The sequence below is a fragment of the Nilaparvata lugens genome, chromosome 9 (assembly GCF_014356525.2).
Source record: "Nilaparvata lugens isolate BPH chromosome 9, ASM1435652v1, whole genome shotgun sequence".
In the NCBI taxonomy this organism is placed as follows: domain Eukaryota; kingdom Metazoa; phylum Arthropoda; class Insecta; order Hemiptera; family Delphacidae; genus Nilaparvata; species Nilaparvata lugens.
In genome coordinates, this window is record NC_052512.1 from 17,998,542 (window position 1) to 18,022,613 (window position 24,072).

Below are 24,072 nucleotides of genomic sequence, written 5' to 3' on the forward strand. Positions count from 1 at the left end.
CGGGGTCGAAAATTTTCTTTCCAACTTTTCCCGCTATAAACTTTCCTTGACTGGACTAGTAGTAATAGTCAAAGTCACGTTCAGATTAAATTTCGAAAAACAAGAAAATTTAACTAAAAAAAAATATGAAGAGAATAGTGTAAAGTTTTAGCTAATTTGAACTATTTAGAAATGTTTCATTTTGTCAAGGGAAAACGTTTCCAATTATAGAAATGAGAAAATAAAGATTTATTTCGCTGAAACTATTAATTGCCGATCCTCTGTCTTGTCAATTCCTTCTAGATCCGGTAGCTGATTCAGGTATATTGATATGATATTAACGGTTCATTCTCGTTGAAAATAACGATATAAATAAAAAGTGGAAAAGAAGAAGAAGAAGAAAAGGGAGAAGAAGAAGAAGAAGAAGAAGAAGGGAAGGGAGAAGAAGAAGAAGAAGAAGTAGGAGGAGGAGAAGAAGAAGAAGAAGAGGAAATGAATGAATTGGAATGCAGTTTATTTTCGCTGTGTCCCTTTTCACCTTTTACCAGCACTACTGGTCATTATGTGATTGTTATGACGTAGCAATGACAGTAATTTTTGAAGAGGAAGTATGTGAGAAGTAGAAGAAGAAGAAGAAGAAGAAGAAGAAGAAGAAGAGAAGAAGAAGAAGAGGAAGAAGAAGAAATGAATGTATTGGAACGCAGTATATTTTCCCTGTGCTCCTTTTCACCTTTTACCAGCACTACTGGTCATGATGTGTTTGTTATGACGTTGCAATGTCAGCAATTTTTGAAGAGGAAGTATGTGAGAAGAAGAAGAAAAGGGAGAAGAAGAAGAGGAAGAAGAAGAAGAAGAAGAAGCTGCATTCCGTAATTCCCCCAGAGTCTTCTCAAAAGAAACAATCCATTCCCCTCACACACAATAGGCTATAATACTGTATTAAGCCAAAGCATGTCAAAGCATGTAGACTAACTCTGCGCTCCATTATGCTATGGATCATACACTTACTTCTTCGCCAAAGAGAAGTGAGAAGAAGAAGATAACACAAGGAGAAAAATAGAAGAGTGAGAAAAGGAATAAGAATAAGATTAAGGTGAAGGGGATGGTAAGGATGGAGTAGGAGGAGGAGGAGTAAGATTAGGTGGCGGAGAAGAATGAGAAGAGTGCGCAGAAGAAGAAGAAGAAGGTAGGGGAGAAGAAGGAGGAAAAGAAGGAGAGAGAACAAGGAGGAGAACAAGGAGCCAGAGGAGGGGGTGGAGTGGGTGGAGAAGGAGAAGAAGAAAAAGAAGAAGAAGAGGAAAAAGACGAAGGGAAATAAGAAAAGAAGATGGAGGAGGGAATAAGAAAAAGAAGATGGAGAAGGAGAGGAGAAGAAATAGTACGAACGATGAAGAGGAGGGGGAGGAGAAGGAGGAGGAGGAGAAAGAGAAGAAGAAGAGGAAGAAGAAGGAGCCAGAGGAGCGGGTGGAGTGGGTGAAGAAGTTGAAGAAAAAGAAGAAGAAGAGGAAAAAGACGAAGGGAAATAAGAAAAGAAGATGGAGGAGGTGAGGGAGAAGAAGGAGTACGAAGGATGAGGAGGAGGATGAGGAAGAAGAAGGAGTACGAAGGATGAGGAGGAGTTGGAGGAGGAGGAGGGGAGCAGGAGGAGGAGAAAGAGAAGAAGAAGAAAAAGAAGAAGATGAAGAAGAAGGTGTCATAGGGAAGGGTTGAGTTGGTGAAGAAGAAGGAGAAGAAGAGGAAGAAGAGAGGAAGAAGAAGAAGAAGAAGAAGAAGAAGAAGAAGAAGAAGAAGAAGAAGAAGAAGAAGAAGAAGAAGAAAAGAAGAAGAAGAAGAAGAAGAGAAGAAGAAGAAGATGAACAACAACAACAACAACAACATGAACAACGAGAAGGAGAAGGTGAAGAAGAAGAAGAAGATAGAGATAGATAGATAAGTGGATAGCTGCCTTCATTTTAACCTGGAGGGGGAAGTTGAAGAAGAAAAAGAAGGAATACATTGAAGATTCTCTTTGGTTTTCTATCATGATCTTTATTCTAAGGACTAGTTGTACAAAAGCCGGTTAAATTTCAACCGTGATTAATTCCATGATTCCACAATTGAAACCAATCAGAGAAGGCTTTTTCGCCACACTGCACAGAAAGCAGCTGTTTTCCAGTCCCTAAGTAGATCTGAAAGACCTTGTTTGCAGACGACTCTCGTCTGACATCAGAGAAGGGTTTCTTTCCGGCCTAGACCGGAAAACGTACTCTTTCTAGCTGCTAACATGGAAGTCCGTAGCTTATAAGTTATCCGTTAGATCGGGCGAGTGTCCACTTTCTTCATCAAAGTCGCCATGATTTCAGTTCGAGTTTCGAAACTAATTCAGCATTCGCTTCGCAACCAGTTTTATTCAATTATTTATTGTTGATTAGCGCATTCCAAATTTCCAAAAATGCTTGAAGATGACAACACCCGTGATATTCCAATTGAAATTTTAAAAGAATCTGGAATCCTGACTGCAAATCTTCTACCACTAAAATCAAGAGATAGGTACGATAACAAGTATTCTTTATTTATTTTGTCAGCAATACCTGTAGTGTGGCGAAAAATATCGTTTGCACCACGGGCAAAAATGTTTTTCCGGCTCTCTATCTTTTCTTGTCCTTGGCCTACGGCCTCGGACTTGAAAACCGATTTCGAGCCGGAAAAATCTCATTTTCTGCTCTAGGTGCGAAATATACTATTTTGAAAAGACTGCTTCTCTTGTGAAATTAATCACGAATCAAATTTGATCGGCTTTTGTGCAACCGGCACTGAGTCTTTCAGAGAAACATTAAGAAGAAAGAAGAAAAACACGCAAGTAAGAGAGAAAGGCTAGAGAAATGAGTAAGAGAAGCTGAGTGGGTGCTGGAAGATTTGTAAAGGGGAAGGAAAACATGATAGGCGTGGAAATGCGTGGAATATAGAGGATACAAATACAAACATACATATACACAAATCCCTTCCAGGTAAAACGTAGACCTCGCTACGCTCGGTCAATAAGTTATCACTCTTCAGCCACATTCTCTTTAACACATCCACTCCCTCTCTCTTCTTCTCTCTCACACCACGACATTCACTATCTCTCCCTCTTGCTATTCTTACATTTTGCATCGTCCTACGCGTTCTCTACTCTCACATAGCTTTCTGAAATACCGCTTTTGATCTGCCTTTTCAAGAACGCACCTTTGAAAATTCCCTGGGATAAAAACATTTTATTCACCTTCTTTTACTTCTTCCTCAACTTTGCCTTGTTCTTCTTCTTCCCCTTGTTCGGCTTCTTTTCTCATCCTCATCTTTGCCTTGTTCTTCTTCGCCCTCACTTTCTTCATCCTCATCTTTGCCTTGTTCTTGTTCTTCTTTTCCTTCTTCTCTTCCTCTTCTTTTTCTTCTTCTTCTTTACCCTCCTTCTCCTCCTCCTCCTCCTCCTACTCCTCCTCCTCAACCTCCTGCTCATCCTACTTCTCCTCCTCGTTCTTCTTCTTCTTCTTCTTCTTTTTCTTCTTCTTCTTCTTCTTCTTCTTCTTCTTCTTCTTCTTCTTCTTCTTCTTCTTCTTCATCTTCTTCTTCTTCTTCTTCTTCTTCTTCTCACATACTTCCTCTTCAAAAATTGCTGACATTGCAACGTCATAAGCAGTCTGTTTTGAGGCAGACAGCTGGATGGAAGTCTACAAGAAGGCATCCAGAGACTTAACTAGTGGTTCTGCGAACAGTAGACCTCGCTCATGAATAGCCTACAACATTCAAACTAATGAGAAGGGCCATTAAGAAAGTACAGTATATTGTAAAGATTTTATCCATCACATTCATTATTTTCTCCATTGAAAGTGATAAAGACATTGTTTCCAGGGACACCAGACCTATGAATGTCTCTCAAGGAGGTCCACATATACCTTTATATCATCCACATATTTACAATATTACAAATTTTCCAACAATTAATTATAAGAAATCGGTCAACTGGCAGAAAAATGGAATATGCAGTAGGCAATTTAGACGATGAATCGTCTCACAGACAATAGTGAGACGGGAAATGATTCTAAATAAGATGGGTTTGTTGGTGACAATGACAGAAGGCTGCTAATAATGTTCTTCATGAAAAGTGGATTCAATGTTATGGCGGCTTGTTAAGCCAGGGCAGAATGTTTATGCTCACAAGTCGGTTTCCGATCTCATACTAAAACGAAAACAAGAGCTAACTAACTAAGCTGTGATGTCTCCGGCCGGTTCGGTAGGTCTAGAAACTATTCATCTATGAAACAGGGAAATATCGTGTTGAAAAAAGAAGAAAAAATGGTGCAATCAAGTGAGAAGTTTTCTTCAATATTAAAAAATAAAGTATGATTTGGAGCGGCTCAGACGTTCTCAAGGTTCACCACTGACAACTCTTGTCCTCTATCGATAGCATTCCAACGATACCATTCATTCAATACAGCACATTTCAGAGCGGCACAATATTCATATTAAAACAGGAGGTCTTATCAAAAATCCTTATACATACGTTTCTTCGCCTTGTTTCGAAGAACTTGTATATAAAATTTCATCCTAATCGGAAAATAACTGATTTTAATAAAAATGAATTAAAACGAAAACGAAAAACAAGAGCTAACTAACTAAGCTGTGATGTCTCCGGCCGGTTCGGTAGGTCTAGAAACTATTCATCTATGAAACAGGGAAATATCGTGTTGAAAAAAGTAGAAAAAATGGTGCATTCAAGTGAGAAGTTTTCTTCAATATTAAAAAATAAAGTATGATTTGGAGCGGCTCAGACGTTCTCAAGGTTCACCACTGACAACTCTTGTCCTCTATCGATAGCATTCCAACGATACCATTCATTCAATACAGCACATTTCAGCACATTTCAGAGATCGGAAACCGACTTGTGAACATAAACATTCTGCCCTGGCTTAACAAGCCGCCATAACATTGAATCCACTTTTCATGAAGAACATTATTAGAAACCTTCTTTCATTGTCACCGACAAACCCATCTTATTTAGAATCATTTCCGTCTCACTATCGTCTGTGAGACGATTCGTCGTCTAGATTGCCTACTGCATATTCCATTTTTCTGCCAGTTGACCGATTCCTTATAATTAATTGTTGGAAAATTTGTAATTATGTAAATATGTGGACGACATAAAGGTATATGTGGACCTCCTTGAGAGTTATTCATAAGTCCGGTGTCCCTGGAAACAATGTCTTCAGCACTTACAATGGAGAAAATAATAATTGTGATGGATAAAATCTTTACAATATACTGTACTTTCTTAATGGCCCTTCTCATTAGTTTGAAAGTTGTAGGCTATTCATGAGCGAGGTCTACTGTTTGCAGAACCACAAGTTAAGTCTCTGGATGCCTTCTCCAGCTGTATGCCTCAAAATAGACTGCAGTGTCATCAACAAACAGTAGCATTCTACCCTTTATATCAGATTTGATAATGTGATTGATGTATATAAGGAATAAGATTGGCCCAAGTGTGCTTCCTTGGACAACCCCAAAATCGATACTTCGCACGTCACTATTGACACAATTTGTATTGTTGTTATTTATATTATTGCTATAATTTTCATTGTTACCACCATTGTGACTATAAGTGAATGGACTATTTATGTTTACTATTTGTTTGCGACCCAACAAGTAGCTTCCAATCCAATCATGAGAAGCGCCAATTATCCCAATATTTTTCAATTTATTAAACCCATTTTATACCAAACTTGTTAAAGAAATAACAGAGGTAAGTAAAAAGTAAATTTGTAGGTTAGGTTAGGTTAGGTTAGGTTGCGCGATCGATAGAATCGAAAGCCTTTGCCAGGTCAACAAACGACATGGGTAGATCTTCACAATAATATACTGTACTTACTGTCCCTCCTCTTAGATTGAGAGTTGAGCGAGATTCATAGCGAGGTCTACTGTTCGCAGAACTACTAGTTAGAACAAGATAAAACAATTAGTATCATCTGCAAAAAAATCTGGTTGGAACGAGATTTGAACCTGGATCCCACAGTGTGAGACTCAACGCTCCAGCTCTTTCTGCCACCATTGGCTGGTGATATTGAAGGCGAAAAAGTAGGAATATGAATTCGTGTATCTTCAAAGATAACAGCGCTAGATACGAAAAAGTAACTTTCAGGATGGAGGTTGGTCTGCGGTTTTTTAAATTACAAAAAAACCGGAGGTCGTATTAAAAATCGTTACACATACGTTTCTGCGCCTTATTTCAAAGAACTTGCATACTAATTTCATCCAAATCGGACAATAACTGCGACTGTAACTGCGGTACAAACAAACAAACAGACAAAAGCCAATCAGGTCGAAACTGAGACCTCAGCTTCGCTTCGGTCAATAATTTTGCAAGCAAAGGTGTTTCTATGTCATTAAATGGACTACAAGGGTCTTCTTTTTGGCAGAACAAAACAAAATGATACTTGGATAAAACATTATTTATTCAATCAACACTCCACACAGTGAAAAGTAAATTATTTTAAACAAAACCCTATATGATCCAGAGTACAGCAATCTTTTACCTCTTGTTTCAAACTTAATCATCCATGAATTATTTTTTATCGCAATAATTGTTTCTATATTCTTTTGCTGCAGCAATGAAAACTGCTGGTTTCCATTGTGCTATTCAGATCTTGGAAATGTAGGTACATACTATTGTGACATGTGTAGGATTTAAGTACTTATTTTATTGATTGATTTTTTGGGTTTGGATTTAAGATTATTCAGGAGAAAAGACTGTGATATTAGAATAACAATTTCCTTAGTTGGACTCTGGTGAGAAAATTTCATTTAGTGAGTAAGCAATTTCATTGCAGTGACAATAAGGGTCGGTTTCCGAGCTCAGGATTTAGCTGAGTTCTAGACTTTAAACAGCTGGAGTCAGAAAATTGGCTTTTCGAAGTTTTCATGATAGTCTTCATTTTCTCATTTCTATTACTGGAAACGTTTTTCCTGGACGAAATATTCCTGAAAAATTCAAAATAGCTGAAACTTCACACTATTTTCTCTTTAGTCTATTATATTTTGTGTTCAATTTTCTAGTTTTCCGAAATTCAATTTAAACGTGGACTATGACTACGCCCCGTTTCGAAAAGCCAATTTTCTGACTCCAGCTGTTTGAAGCCTGGAACTTAGCTGAGTCCCGAGCTCGTAAACCGGCCCTAAAAGAATCATGGTAACTTGATAAACAACAACATTTTATCACCTAATAAATTCATCATTTATTGAGCAAACTACTTGGAATTCGAAGAACGAAATATGTTGTAGATTTTATCAAAATATTTTTCCTACGGAAACTACCTGTCAATAAGATTCTGCTAACTTCATACATTTTTCTAGAACAAAATGGGTAGGTTACAAAGTAGGTTCTCGATCGAATATTGAAGCAATTATTGCAATAATTGAGTAGCCTAGGATCCAAGACGGACATCTGTTAGTACAGGAATTTTCCCACCTATGAAAATGACCTAAGGTCGAAACTAGTTGTTAAAATATTTCAAAGGTTTTAATAATAGGGTAATAAAAATGTTTATATTGTTTTTATTAGGAATTCTCCACCACAAGCATTATTTTATCTGATTGTTGTACTGCACATAATAGAGTACATTTTTTTCTTATTGTTACCTTTTCAGAAGTCATTATGAGCTAATTTTTTCATGATCATGTGTTAACGTCGAGCGCTTAGCTCTAGGGACAAACTAATTCCGCTAGATCGCTCCAGCTGTACTATTATTCACTTGCTGCCCGAGCATAGCAGGCGTAGAACCGTGCTTTGAAGGTACACATACCAGCGGCTTTTATTGTATGTATAAAAGAAGTTTAAGCATCAACTTTATTCATGAAGAACAGAGCTACAAGTTGCTATGAATTTGAAGTCTATAGAAAGAACATTGAATGTGAAAAAGAAGTTTAAAATGCATAATTTTTTTTTTTTTTAGATTTTCAGAAACAAAGTTGACATAATTTTTGCTATATTGAAGAGGAGACTTGCAAATTTTTCTCAAATTTTTCTGACCAGGAGTTTTTGTAGGGTATGAGTACTATCTGCCTCAAAAAAGTGACAGAAGCTGATAAAAATATTTCAATTGCATAGATTATGTCCTAAGAACCTGTACAATAGATTAGAAAGAGAAAAAACAAATTTTTTGAAAAAAAAATTATTGAATGCACAACCTTAAATAGCTCAAATTCCAAGTTTTAAAACACAGATGTCCGATTTTGAAACGAAAACTCTCAATTTATTGATGATTAAGTTCGAAACCAGAAGATTCATAGAAGAAATAAATAGTATTACAAACAAACAACTCTCACATACTGGAATTTTGAATAATCATATTATTGTTTCCAATGATACAGTGTAGCGCTTGTGGAATATTATCCCAACAATTTGAATCCTGCATCAACTTCGTCTTAAGTTGTATCGACATCGCTTGGGTGGTCGATGGTTTTTATCTGTAAAGAATAAATGCAAAACAGTTACTTTATCAAATTCCGCAATGGACAATTGTGACAGTCCGGGTGCTGTAGCTTTGCTTATCGGTGGAGGGCAACCAGACTACAATACAACATCACTACATTTTCACTTTCCTTGCCCTATTACCATAGGTAAGGAAAGTATTGCTTTCCGAAAAAAAATCTCATCTATTGCTTTTCGATATCTCATCTCCCAATTAACGGAATGACTTGAAATTTGGAACGTAAGGTCCTTACAATATAAGGATCCGACATGAACAATTTCGATCAAATGCGATTCAAGATGGCGGCTGAAATTGCGAAAATGTTCGCGATTTTCTCGAAAACGGCTCCAACGATTTTGATCAAAGTTCTACTTGAAATAGTCATCGATAAGCTCTATCAACTGCCACAAGTCCCATATCTGTTAAAATTTCAGAAGATCTGCCTCATCTATGCAACTTTGATCTTAGATTCTTAATTATCAGGCTTCAGATACAATTTAAACAAAAACTTTCGAGTGGAAAAGATTGAGCATGAGAATCTCTACAATCAATGTTCAGTAACATTTCCACCTAAAATTTGAAATAAGCTCGAAATTCGAGAAAATAATGTGATTATCCAATTGCAAACTGTTGGCAACTGTTGATTCTATTAAATGATTCACTATGAAGAGATAGCAGAGCTCGTGTGTCTCCAGAGTTATTGCCCTTTCATCAGCTGGCTCAAATCTTTGAATAGTAGACTTGAGATGCGCGGTAACACTAGCGTCAGGTGATCAATTTTCATAACGGCAAGGAAAGTTGTGTGAGTGCGCCACACCAGATTTTTATGGAAAGTTTTGTAAAAGCATTGCTAGCAATGGCGCGCTGTAAACTGCACCTAGCCGACAATTTTACGAAATTGATTTCCACGCGTGGATCGGTTTGAGATTTGTTCACAGTTTTCGTGGACGTGGGTCACTCGTTCATTGTATTGCGCAAGCCTACAACTAGCGCATGCGCCGTCAAGTACTCTGCTCGAAATGTTTCGACATTGATGAACATAATCATTAATTAAAAATAACTATGGGTCGGATAAAAATGATTCAGACACCAATAGTAAGAAGACGTTATCCCCGTGATTTTGATATAGCCTAACATTCTCACTCATCACGACATCCCTCAATTCTAAGGGAAGTTATATTAATTTAAAAGAGAAACATATTCTGGCATTTCTTTATTTCCTTATTTTTTTGGCAACACAATTTTTTTCGTAATTTCTTCGGTTGGAGGTTGGAGGGCCAGTCAATATAAGTTTAGACAAGTCACTTCAGGAAAAATAATGTAATGTCAGTCATTTAGAAAAGAAATAAAGAAATTCCTTTAACAACTAGACAACGTGATTTTTTCTGTACTTGATATAGGTATAAATCTAATCAATAAAGACAATATAAAAATCTTGTAGTAACCTTTATTTTCCAAAAACTTTAAAATAGACCAATAGTTCAAATAGTTCAACTTATATTAGAGGTATAAATCTAATTAATAAAAACAATATAAAAATCTACTACAAGATTTCTATATTGTTTTTATCAATTTGAACTATTGAACTATCTTAAAGTTTTCAAAAAATAAAGGTTACTACAATTTTTTTTTTATCAATTTGTTAAAAAGTAGCCCATGATAGTTAAGTGTTTTTAGGTATAAAACTACTATAAATTCTACATCGACATGAAAGTTCCATTAATTAAGGATCATTAAACATACGAAAACATGAAAACGTTAATAACACGGAAGAAAAATTAGGTAATGCTAAAAAGTTGAAAGGTATGAAGACTACGGATTACGGTGGTAGTGAGAGAATTAGTAATGGGAGGAAACAATTGAGAAAGGAAAACTGGAAAACTCAAAGCACTCACTGCGAATCACGCAAGAAAGAATCTTAATGTTTGCTGATGACACTGGCAGATTAATCTGTCCAAAGCTACATAACATGACTGATTCGGATACAACAGTTTCCGGAAATGTATTCTCGGGAGCTGGATTGGACGTGATTTTGGGTGCGGTCAGATCGAACACAGAGCACAGGAATTTTACAAAAAATGATGCAATTGTTTTGACAGGTGGCTCTAATGATGTTATGAGATACCGTAATATTAATAGACTTTTGAGAAGAATTGATGAGACAATTGAAACTCTAAGGCATACAAATGTTATAATGTGTACACTGCCCTACAGATATAATCAGTTGCCACAATCAACGTGTAATAGAATGATTACCAGATTCAATGAAGGAGTTAAAAATCTAACAGAGTATCATGGTACGTCGCTAATTGAACTCAATGACTTACAAGCACAGGATCACACATCACTCAATCAGCATCTGAATGGGAGAGGGAAGTTTCAGTTTTCCAAGAGGATAATGCAGCAATTCAGAGCTCTTACAGCGAAAATCTCATATTTACAGAAAGTCGAAGATTCCAATTTGATTGATCTATCATTGTCAACGATATCCGATGAAGGTGACTCCATTCTGAACAACTCAGACATAACTTCTTTTGAACTGTCAATACATAAGGACTCTTGCGCTGATGATAAACAAAGTGGAACAAATAAAAACTCTTCAACAAATTTTTTAGACCCAAGACAAATCAATAGTACTATGGATACATAGATAAAGTAAATGGGAACAAAGAACATGACTTAAACGATGATGCTTTCTCAGAATGGTACAATGTTAACTCAGATCGATCTGACCTATTGCCGAATACGCCACCTGTAGATGCAGGCGGGTTGACGACGAGAATATTCTTTGTAAACGTATGTTCATTGAGGTCAAAAATTAGTCAACTAGAAGAGTTGTCTAAAGATACATCCTTCGATATTGTGTGCTTGAACGAGCATTGGTTGGTTGGTGATGAAGTGTCTTTCTATGTGCCAAATGGCTTTGTACTAGCAGCCTCATATTGCAGAGAGCCTCCTCTCACTCGAGGTGGCTCATCGATTTTAATTAAGAGAGAATTATCTTTCACCCTTGTTGACGTGTCACAGTTTTGTTTACCAACGCTATTTGAAGTATCAGCAATAAAGATAGTTAAATCGAATATCATAGTAGTGAGCATGTATAGAACGCCAGACTCCAATCTCAGAGACTTTCTCAATAGATTAGAAGATTTTTTAACATTCGTGACTTCGAAATCCTATAGATCTATACTGCTAGCAGGCGACTTCAATATAGACATTCTCAAGGAAGATAACTCTGAAGTTCAAATGTTTCAAAACATAATGAGATCATTCAATCTTTACAAATCTCATTCATGTCCAACGAGGAAAAAGGCCTGCCTTGACAACTTTTTCACAGATTTGAGATCAAATTGCTATAATTGTTTCATTTACAAACAAGACTTGATTTCGGATCATGCTGGATTATTGCTTGAGTTTGGAATGCCATTGAGTGAATTGACTGAAAATCGCAATGTTTTGAATCAAAAGAAACCATCAGTAAGAAAATTTCGGCTACTGAGACAGGAAAACCTGGATAAATTGAATGAGTCACTACTAAATTATGATTGGTCAGAAATTTATTCTACATATGATGTAAATAGAATGACGTCCATGTTTTCAAATGCTATTGTGTATTTTCTCAATCTACACTGTCCTTTAATCAAGCCTAGATCTACAAAAATGAAAAATAAGAAGTGGTACACAACGGAATTGACAACAATGAAACAACATCTTATGATTTTGTATAGTATATGGAAAGCCACAGGAGGAGATGTGGAGAAAAATAACTTTACAGAATACAAGAAAAAGTATAGAAAGGCATTATAAATAAATTGATTTTGGAGTCAAAAAACAAATGCAAAACTGCATGGAAAATAATAAATTCTATTAAGGACACTACAACACCTGTACTAACTGATGTGAAGATTTCACCGGACGAATTCAACGATTTCTTTGTAGACGTTCCTGATAATGTCGTTGGCCATCAGCAGAGCTGTCAAAACCCACTTACCTATTCAGATTTTCTAAGAACCAACACAGGTATACGAAGGAATGACAACGAAACAGCATGTAAGTTTTCCTGGATTAATGTAGACACTAATATAATAATGAAAATTGTAAAAAAATGAGCTCATCACGTAGTGAAGATGTCTTGGAATTTCAAATTTCTTACTAAAGAACATCATTGATTCAATCAATATTCCATTGGTATTCATAATAAATTCTATTTTAAATCTGGTGTTTTCCCCGACTGTTTGAAACAATCAGTAGTCAACCCCATTCACAAAAGGGTGATAAGAACCAACCTGAAAATTTCAGACCTGTTGCGATAGGACCAATTATCAGTAAAGTGATTGAAACTTGTTTATTAATACCACTTACTGAACATTTCACTACTAATAAATTGCTCAATAATAATCAATTTGGCTTTCGAAACAAATGCTCCACTACTATGGCTTTAGAGAAAATTGTGGAGTTTATACTTGAGGGATTTGAGAGAGGTTCAGTTATTGGTGGTGGCCTGCTGGATCTGAGCAAGGCTTTCGACACTGTGTCACACTCAATTCTATGCAAGAAACTTGAATATTATGGAATTGAGGGCTCTGAATTGAACTTGATCAAATGCTACTTGAAAGATAGAATTCAAATAGTCAGAGTCGATAATAATTATTCAGCTCCTAGATTCACAAAAGCAGGCGTTCCGCAAGGATCTGTACTGGGCCCGTTTTTGTTCATTGTCTATATCAATGACTACAGTGTGAATGTCCCATCTTATTCAGTATTATATGCTGACGATACCACCGTTCTGAGCATTGATAAGAATGAGAACGTTGTTTTAAGTCAACTCAACAATGCTTTAGAGAGTTCAAAGCGATGGTACACAGCCAATCACTTGGCATTGAATGAGAGAAAATGTGAAAATATAATATTCTCATTGAGAAATACATCTAGTGAACGGTATGAGAATTATATGAACCCTGTGAAATTGTTAGGAGTCATGTTAGACAGTAAGCTGTGCTGGACCAATCAAATTGATTTCCTTTGTAAAAAACTATCCCGCAGCTTATACGCTCTGAAGAGACTGAGGCTTTGTGTCAGTAAAGAAGTGCTGATATCAGCCTATTACGGTTTATTTCATTCTCACTTGAGCTATGGACTTGCCTATGGGGGAACTGCAGTGGTATGAAGAGGGTTTTTGTATGGCAGAAAAAGGCAATTAGATGCATCGTTGGTCTGAGGAATGATGAATCATGCAGACAAGCCTTCCCAGATCTTCAGATAATGACACTGTCATGCATGTACATATTTTGTAATCTGATGCACATGAGAAAAAATGAAACCAACTTCATACGACAAGAGGAGATTCACAGCTACGCAACAAGACAGCGTTCGTTCCTGACAACACCTCATATCCGTCTCAACAAGACCTTCATGAGTCACAAGTTCCAGCTGTACCGAATTTGAACGTATTATGTCAATTATTTGATCTCGAAAAACACCCTGTTACTATATCGGGGTATCTTTGGCGGACGAAATTCTTCCGCCTCAGCTAAACCTGTGTACTGAATTTTTTTAAATATATTTCCATCAATTACTGAAAGAGGTGAGGAAACGCAGAAAAGCTGAGAAAACGCTAGTTTTGGCTAATTGGATAAATTGGTATTTAGGAGGTCCTGGATAAATGCATTTCAATCTTCAACTTGGTGCCAACCTAACAAAGTCAACTCAACTTAATGCCAACCTGACAAAATTTTTTATTTAGTTACCAGAACAACTGTTTCGAAGAGGTACTCTCTCTAGATTATAGTTCTATATTAACATATGGTATGGACATTCCAATTATAATTTTAAGATACTGGAATAAGAAGAATATACATGCTAAAAGAACTTTAAACCCTTAAAAACCACCCTTACAGTTAAAATATCACCAAAAGTGCGCCTCTAAAGGGCCAACTGAACATACCTACCAAATTTGAACGTTTTTGGTCCGGTAGATTTTTAGTTCTGCGAGTGAGTGAGTGAGTGGATCAGTCAGTCAGTCAGTCAGTGAGTGCTATTTCGCTTCAACATATTATATAGATTTACTATGAAGAGATAGCAGACTCGTGTGTCTCCAGTGTTATTGTCCTTTTACCAGCTGGCTCACATTTTTAAATAGTATACTTGAGATGCACATGAACACTAGTGTCATCAGGTGATCAATTTTCATAACGGCAAGGAAAGTTTTGTGAGTGCGTCACACCAGATTTTTTTTATCTATACCTACAAACTATACTCTGTCGGTGTTTGTCGGGGTTTTTCGGCTATACTAGGGGTTTCTCGAGTTTTTTTCGGCTAAACTCGGCTTTTGTCGAGGTAGCCATGTTCCACGCTACCGTGGGTTCACTCTGCGTTGACAGTAATCCACTCGTCAGCTGATTGATTATCAATAATTCTATAGGATTGGTTTACAAAACGTCCAACGGCGTGGGCTGCAAGCAACATTTCTGGAAAAATGATTTGCCACTATCATCTGTTAGCCAATATGCTAAACAATAAGTACACTAGTAGTTCTGTGAACAGTAGACCTCGCGCTCAGTGAGTTACATTGACCTGTTGTTATGTTTTCTCTGAAATTAATAAATAAATTATCAATTTAGAATGTCTCGAAAAAATCCTAAATAACCATAGAGCTTTCTGTCCTATCGTACCGTGACGTGTCATCCCGGAATGTGAGTGTGAGCGCTGTTATCAGGTCTGGCTGCAACTGTCGTAGTTGTAGTTGATGGAAAGATACGATTTTCAAGATGTTCGATGTTTTTGAACGGGTAGTATTATAGTCAACTGTCTACCAACGTTAATGGAAAGATACATTTTCAAGATGTTCGATGTTTTTGAACGGGTAGTATTATAGTCCACTAGACAGCTGATTTATGATGAATTTATTCTATAGTCCGATTTTTACGGTAATATTGGCGTATGAAGGAGGCTCCTTTTTTACTTTTCTTGCCCTATTACCATAGGAAAGGAAAGTATTGCTTTCCAAAAAAATTTAAGGTACCCTAATTTCATGTTCTCTATACGTTTCAAGGTCCCCTGAGTTCAAAAACATGATTTTTGGGTGTTGGTCTGTGTGTGTGTATGTGTTGTCACAAAGTGAATTTTTGTGACGGATGGAGAGCCGTCGTCCAGGGAAAAATTAGCGAAATTATTCTATTTTAGAATAGGAATAGGATTGTCTGCCGGATATATTTTGTTAGATTTGTAGTTGTGTATATGCATTATCACCATCGCCGTCAACCCCTTTAAATTAGCAGCATTCGTATCATCAAAACGATAAGCGGCTACCGAGTCGGGTCAGTATCGCTCTTCATGAAATTTCTGGAATAGAAATATTGTTTACCGGCCTGAATTAGTGTAGCAATTAGTATCAGTGTCATCATTAGCTGCACCCTTATCATCAGCACTAGTGGATTCAAACCCTGTCACATGACTAGTGGCGTGATCGTCTTTTCAGACTCCCATTGGTCAGCAAGCCCTTTTCCCCCGGCATCCTAACTTTCAGCGACCCGGTGTTGCTTCAAGAATACCTGGGAGAGAGCAGTTGTTCGGTGGTTGAGCGTGAGATCGGGTCGCGAATCTCATCTCCTTACGACGTTACCGATACTAATTATTATTCTATCTTGTGTTAACATAGAATATTGTAGGTCGAGTTCCGAACAACTCGAAGTTAGAGCTCCCTTGTAGGTTTGTCTTTCTTGTCAGCTATTTTTCCTAAATTCGTATCACTGGGGGTGAACGAGTTATCCTTGGTTTTGAAACCTGTAAGGGATCTCAAGTTTGTGTTACAAATAGTTGAGTGGGGAAATTTAGCTAGGCTCTTAAACAGATTATTCTTGAGGGCTTAATTCTTAAGTCTCGACTCTGTCGCTTCACGACGTTTAAGTTTAGTGCGGGAATTTGTTCGCTATTCTCCGTATTTAGTCCTGCAGTGATTCAGGTAACTGTATGTCAGGACTGGTCACTTGTGTGCATTTCCTCTTCTGTAATAAGGTCATCTCAGTTTTTAGGGATGTATTTTCCTTATTAATTTTCATACTATAGAGTGGCCCTGTATTTTAAATTCGCTTAGCAGTTTCTGACTTGCTGTAATTCCAAGTAGGAAAAGCCCAATCCTTTTCCTAGAGATCTCAGGTGCAGCTTGAGCTCGTCCTCGTCGAAGTTTCTAGACTGCGACATCCTTACTCTTTCTCTCTCTTAACTTTCCCTATTCTATAATTCTTCTAGCTCTCAGGTACAGCTTGAGGACTTCCTCGCCGAAGTTTCTAGACTGTGAAATCCTTACTCTTTCTCTCTCTTAACTTTCCCTATTCTATAATCCTTCTAGCTCTCAGGTACAGCTTGAGGACTTCCTCGCCGAAGTTTCTAGACTGCGGCTTCCTTTCTCTTACTTTCTCTTCACTTTCCTTATTCTATAATCCTTCTAGCTCTCAGGTACAGCTTGAGAACGTCCTCGCCGAAGTCCCCAGACTGCGGTATCCTTTCTCTTACTTTCTCTTCACTTTTCTTATTCTAAAATCCTTCCTGCTCTCAGGTACAGCTTGAGAACGACCTTGTTGAAGTCACAGACTGCAACGCTTCCTGCTCTCAGGTACAGCTTGAGAACGTCCTTGTTGAAGTCACAGACTGCAACGCTTCCTGCTCTCAGGTACAGCTTGAGAACGTCCTCGCTGAAGTCCCCAGACTGCGGCATCCTCTCTCTTTCTTCCTCTTAATTTTTCCTGCCCTGTATAGCGCGAGATCTCAGTTCCAGACTAGAGATCGTTCCCGTCGCGGTTCTCAGACCAGCGAGAGGTGTAGGAAACCTTATGTAGAGCAGGATCTCAGTCACAGATTAGAGATCGACCCAGTCGCGGTTCTCAGACCAGCGAGAAGCTTAGGAGAATCCTTGTAAACCCTTCCCTATCCTCTCATAATAGTTGACATACTGACTATTAATTTAAAAGCGTTTCGGACGATTGAGAGTGATTCTCATACCCTCAAGGGCAGTTAAAGATTGGCCCTTAATAACCGGCGCGCTGTCATCAGATTAGCGCGGAAATCCTGTTTAGCAGTTTCAGAATTGCTGAAAATCCTTTCGCAGCTGCAGGCTCGCGATTCAGAAATCCGACACCCGAAACCTCATCCTTTGAGCTTTAGTTATCATAAAATTGTAATTGATATACTGTATTTAGCTAGCAGGTTCAGCTTGCTGAGAACTATATCGCGATTCACAGATCGCGAGTTATTGAACCAAACCCCATTAGTTACAGGAAGGAACAATCCTATTAACGAATCTCCATTCCCCAGGCCCGATAAAGTATTCCCTATACCTCAAACTCGGTATACCATATCCTGTACCTTATACCACTTACGCCTCTCCAATCATATTGATCTAATACCGGGTGCGCAGGTTCAGTCTGCACACCGACAGCCCGCAGTCTCAGATTGCGAAAACCGTAACAAAAATTCTATATCATTCCTTGTTAAACCCCATCCCGAGTTCCTCCACCTACAACCTTTATTCCGGGCTTGCAGGTACAGCTTTGCTCGCCATCAACTCGCAGTTGGTTCAGATTGCGTACTACCTTTACAAATATAATTATTTGTGGGGATCTGATATCCGGATCCGTATCCATGGTTAAGGTTACCTCAATTCTCCCTAACACCCAACCTGAATTCCAAGGGCCGAGGGCCGAATCGGCCAACAACGGCACGGGCACACACTCTTCCCTTCAAATTAAATACCTCCCGCCAAAGACAGAGGGTAAAGAATCAGGACAAGGGGAGAAGTGTAGGTCCAGTATCTCCACCAGTCAATACGGTCACCGACCCCGACCCATACCCGGCTGTAGCTAGTCCGCGTCGTAGCAATACTTCGCAATTATTAGGAAACCTAGAGGGTGGAATAGGACAATCTAATAGTGTGTGTGTGTGTGTGTGTGTGTGTGTGTGTGTGTGTGTGTGTTTGTGTATGTGTGTGTGTGTGTGCGTATGTGTGTGTGTGTGTGTGTGTGTGTGTGTGGTGTGTGTGTGGTGTGTGGTGTGTGGTGTGTGTGTGTGTGTGTGTGTGTGTGTGTGTGTGTGTGTGTGTGTGTGTGTGTGTGTGGTGTGTGTGTGTGTGTGTGTGTGTGTATGTCTATATGTCTGTGAACACGATAACTCCATTCCTAATTAACCAATTGACTTGAAATTTTAAACTTAAGGTCCTTATACCATGAGGATCCGACAATAAGAAATTCAATAAAATTCATTTCAAGATGGCGGAAAAAATGACGGATAATTACTAAAAAACAATGTTTGTCACGTTTTTCTCGAAAACGGCTCTAACGATTTTCTTCAAATTTATACCATGGATAAATAAGCCCTATCAACTGGCATGAGTCTCATTTCTGGAAAAATTTCAGGAGCTCCGTAATATTCTTGAGAAAAATGGCGGATAATGACTAAATATCCATGTTTTTCACGGGTTTCTTGAAAACGGCTATAACGATTTCCTTCAAATTTATACCATGGATAGCTATTCATAAGCCCTATCAAATGACACGAGTTTTTTTTTCTGGGAAAATCGCAGGAGCTCCGTAATATTCTTGAGAAAAATGGCTGATAATTACTGAAAAACCATGCTTTTCATGTTTTTCTCAAAAATAACTTGACCGGTTTCTTTCAAATTCATACTCTGTATAGTTATTTATCAGTTCTATCAACTGGCATGAGTCTCCTTTCTGGGTAACCAATGGGGGGTCCACCCCATCCTTGGGAAATGGACTTAGTAACCTCCTTCTCATGCATGAGGTAGGTAGGTAGCGCAGTTCATAAAAAGAACACATAGTCGAGATATTTCATGTGTAGAACAGCTGTTTTGACGACTAAAAACATCATTGAATTTCACAATTCACACAAAGAAAAAGTACTCTGAAAACAATAAATTATATATAGAAGTCTGATCGTAGTTTCAAATGTGAGCAAGGAAAGTTGTGTGAGTGTACCACACCACATTTTTTCACATTATCCTTGAAATGCAAAATTTCCAAAAACCTTGTATATACGTCGACGCGCAATTTAAAAAGGAACATACCTATCAAATTCCATGAAAATCTATCTCCGCGTTTCGCCGTAAATGCGCAACATAAAAACATATAAACATATAAAAATTTAAACATTAAAACATTAAGATAAATGCCAAACCGTCGACTCGAATCTTAGACCCCACTTCGCTCGGTCAATAATGCATATGTTGCTGTAATATGACTAGAGTTTGATAAATTATGTTATCGCCCATAACTATTTTAAGTGTAAATTCCGGTCAAGACACTGTCAAGCATAGTCATTCACCATGCATAATGGCATGCTAAGGAAATATTGTGTTTGGGAGTGATACCAATGATTCATAAGAATTTATACACAATTCTGAAGAAGACCCTAGCTACATCTAATCAGGAAACAATGAAATACCTTCTAAAACCGAATTTGAAGTAAATGTTGCTTAGCATTATATTAACCAAAATAAATAATCATCATTCAGTGTATAGGTAGGTTATATTTCTATATTATGTGTTGGAAACCAAGTTATAATGATATGGTTATGGAATTCACACATGTTTGTGAGTGGTATGAAGAAGAAACAGAGATGGAAACAAATAGAGGGAGACAGAGTGATGAGAGTCGGGTCCTGCAGAGCCGGAATGGTGCTGCAGGGTGGCTGATGATTGACAGGTCCCTATTGTCTATGGGACTGAGTCACTTTTTTTTGTTTACATCTCTAGGGTCTTCTAGAAAGTAGTAGCTACTTCTTGTTGTTTATTGGGACATACACAACTAGCGCCCAGCGGTCAAATGGGAGTGATACATGGCTCCGGTACACACGTACACTGTTAACGTCGTGACGTCATCAATGCCAGTCATATTATTTGTCTGTCCCTCACTCTCTCACACTCTCTCTGGAAGTGATAACGGTATATAATCTTTCCGACAACCATCTTCTTTATGACGACCATTCCTTTCCTATTCGACTCCAAAAGTGTTCCATTGATTTATCTCAACTTGTGACGAATTTTGAAATCATGAATACATAGAATCTCTAGTTCTGGAAATTCTCCCGGTTTGTCAAAACCACACCACCCCATCAACTTTTCGATAATTAGCACATATCCAGGCTGTCACCATGAGTGAGAAAATGAACAGTGTTGATATGTCTGCTACGCTGAATAATGGAGGTTCGAAGTTATTAGTGTTTAAAGGTTGAAAAGTATTCAAAGAATAAATCTTTATCTATCACCCACATTGTCTTTGTCATTAAAACAAAATTCGGAAATGGAAAGTCAAAACATTAGAATGAATGATTGAGACGATGTGTCTGTTGGAACCGATTTGACAGAGATTATCCATTCAAGATGTCTTAATGGATGATTGTTCGTACAATCATGGTTCTAGCCCAATCTTCCAATATCAATCAGAATGTAATTATATGATAGAAATATGTATCTCATTAACTTGGCCAATATGTTGTCATAATGCAGTAGTGTTTTGCTTGAAGATTCCTTAGGATACTGTAGTGAATTTGAATTTCGCTTCTTCAGTCGGGGAACGTAATGTCAGCTGCTAGTGAGAGCAAAATGGCATCACTCATGATGACGTCACGGACGTTCACTTTGTTACGTTCAATCTGTGAGTGCCCAAACACATTCTGACCGCTGGGTGCAAGTTGCAGATTCCCGTTTATTTTGTGGATAATAGGGAAGAAGCCTCGACCCTTCTGGATTGTTCTGGGATGAAAAAGTTAGGGTATATATATATATAGAGGGATCGCTCGCCTATAATTTTTAGTCAGTTAGTGATAAACCAGTCAGTGATAAACAAGTGAGTGATAAACCAGTCAGTGATAAACCAGTCAGTGATGAACAAGTGAGTGATAAGCAGGACTTCCAGTGGTAAAGGAACAGTATCAGCCGTTCTCAAAGCCTGGCAGTTCCTAGTGATAATTGTATAGTGACAGTATAGTGATAATAATTGTACAGTGACAGTATAGTGATAATTGTATAGGAAAAGTATTGTAATTGTTATCTTGTGTAGTTAGATGATAATAATTATTATCATTGTCGTGACAGTTGTCTTAAGATACGAGATACAGGACGGTGATACGGATACACGATACACGATATACGTGATACGGAACGGTGGTGAAGATACGTGATACGCAAACTATGATACAGAGTCCTGGTATAACATACAAACAGTGATAGTGTTGCATACTGTGTTAATGAACTGTGAATATTGGAGACTGTGTTTATCCTATACTATCAAACGAGCAACTTCTGTTTATATTTATGTTTATTTATGTTCAGATGTTTAGATGTTTATATGTTTGTATTTCATCGGATCTCGAAAACGGCTCTAACGAATCTCACGAAATTCAGAACATAGTAGGTTTATAATATGAAGATTCGATTGCACTAGGTCTCATCCCCAGGAAAACTCGCTGAAGGACATTAAAAGGATAATTATTATTCATCCTAAACCGATCTCCTGGTGACAAATGATTTTGTCGGAGAAGGCTTAGTTGTTGAAATTGTGCTAGGCCCTGAGGTCTGCGGATTTTTTATCTGATCAATGAAATGATCCTATTTCTAGTGGTTTGAGGGTCTTGGAATTAAAAACATAGATATGCGGTTGACTGACTGCTCTTATAATAATGAGAATAATATAGAGAATATTACAAAATACATCTTTACATGGATAATAGAATAATCAATCTGTCTTCAAAAGACCGAATACACATGTCTTTGAGAGACCAAGTATAATACGTTTTTAAGAGACCAAATATAATACGTCTTTAAGAGACCAAATATAATACGTCTTTAAGAGACCAAATATAATACGTCTTTAAGAGACCAAATACTCATGTCTTTAAGAGACCAAATTTACGGGGGAACATCTGATATTGTAGTGGGGGGTATCTGTCGTTCTCGAGTCCGGTGTCCGAATGGTGATGGATGAGGATGAAGGGTGATGGCCTCCAGGCATCGGGCTAGTGGCGTCAGATCGAAGATCGTCTTTCAGCCCCGCACGGCAAGGTCAGATGTCCGATATCACCGGCCATCTCGGTCGGCGAATTCGTAAGCCCTCGTTTGACAGCAAGGCATATTTACAGCACGATCCTCGAATGAGTATTCAAGAATACACACACACACACAAAAAAAAAACATGCAACACAAGTCACAACTACTTAGTAATGCTAGAATAAATAACATACTAAATATTGTATTCAATGAATGATTTCTCAAGAAATCATCTAAAGAATACAATACATACAATTTACATTAAATATAAAATTAGAGGAATATTATAGGTTTTAATTGTAGAATTTGAAATCTATAATGAATGGGATTATGAAAAGAAATTACTAGTTAAAAGAATTACAGTTGATGTACAACCAGTGAGTATTCCAAACTTTACTCACAATTACAAAATTCCAGAGATATAAATGACTGTATCAATAAAAAATAGGAATATACTCCATTTAGTATAGCTTTCTTGTACATTAGGATATCGTCATACATCTCAGATGTAAGACTACAAAATTGAGTGAAAAATAAATTAAATTAATTGAATAATTGTTAAATCAGGAGTTGTTACCTGATACATCAGAATAAAGACAATACAACAATACTATAAAATATTCATTACTCACCCTTAAATGGGTTTTCGACTGTCACTAATCCATAGCCTACAATAATAATAAAGTGCAGCAGTCAACCGCTCTGAATGGAAATTAACTATGCCATTAATAATTTAATAAAAGGATTAGCGATTTCAAAACTGATGGGATAAATGATTCCCAATAATATAATTTTAGTCTCCAGGAGAGAACGAAAAGCAAGATGAGTATGTCATGATTCAATCAGACAAAGATATACTCTAGCTCAAAAACATGTCTCTACTCTACAGAATATAAAAGCGGTCTCCTGTTCAGGTCTCCAAGTCGACCGAATCAGGCTCAAAAATAGGTATCAGGGCTGGCAATATTATCCAAAAGAAAATTACCAAATTACAAAGGATGTGGTGGGGACGACAATAATTTCCCTCAATAGAACGAGAAAGGAATACAACTAACAAAGACAGAATACAGGAAAATTCCCTGGATCAAAGTAGAAGACTCAGCAATGGAATGGACGTTCAACTGATTTTTTATGATGATTTTGCGATTACAACAACTCTTAGTACTCTAGGAAAACGTTTGAAAAGAATAGAGGAAATATCAGAATTTAATTACGTAATGTGCGGAATGACATCATGAAATTACTCCGCTACCGTGAGAAAATCACAACGTTAATCCAGCACTCTAATAAAATTTTATCTTGGAAAAGTTATAATTTCGAAAAAATAGATAAGTTTTGGCACAATCCTTGGAAAAACAGCTGATAATAATTATTTCGTTGTCTTTTGGTGATGGAAGTGAGTGAGCGAGTCCATGTGTGTGGGACTGTGTCAAAATAAATTATGACTCAGCTGTTGAAATTTTGTAATCATCCAATCAGGTACCTAGTGCCGGTTGCAAAAAAGCCGGGTATTTTCAATCCTGATTGAATCCAGTAGATCCATTTTTTTTAAATGG

At 37.5% G+C, this 24,072-nt stretch overlaps 1 protein-coding gene and 1 long non-coding RNA gene across 2 annotated transcripts in view; one reads left to right on the plus strand and one right to left on the minus strand.

Annotated features, from left to right (window-relative positions):
- The window catches only part of LOC120353064 (protein amalgam-like), a gene marked incomplete in the record, with an annotated part of 512,682 nt that overhangs the window by 171,000 nt on the left and 317,610 nt on the right, over positions 1-24,072 (plus strand).
- Positions 6,410-24,072, minus strand: part of LOC111058249 — a 48,317-nt gene continuing 30,654 nt past the window's right edge. Inside the window, exon 5 of the long non-coding RNA XR_005572166.1 lies at positions 6,410-8,454. This is a non-coding gene — a long non-coding RNA (uncharacterized LOC111058249). The remainder of the gene's footprint in view (positions 8,455-24,072) is intronic.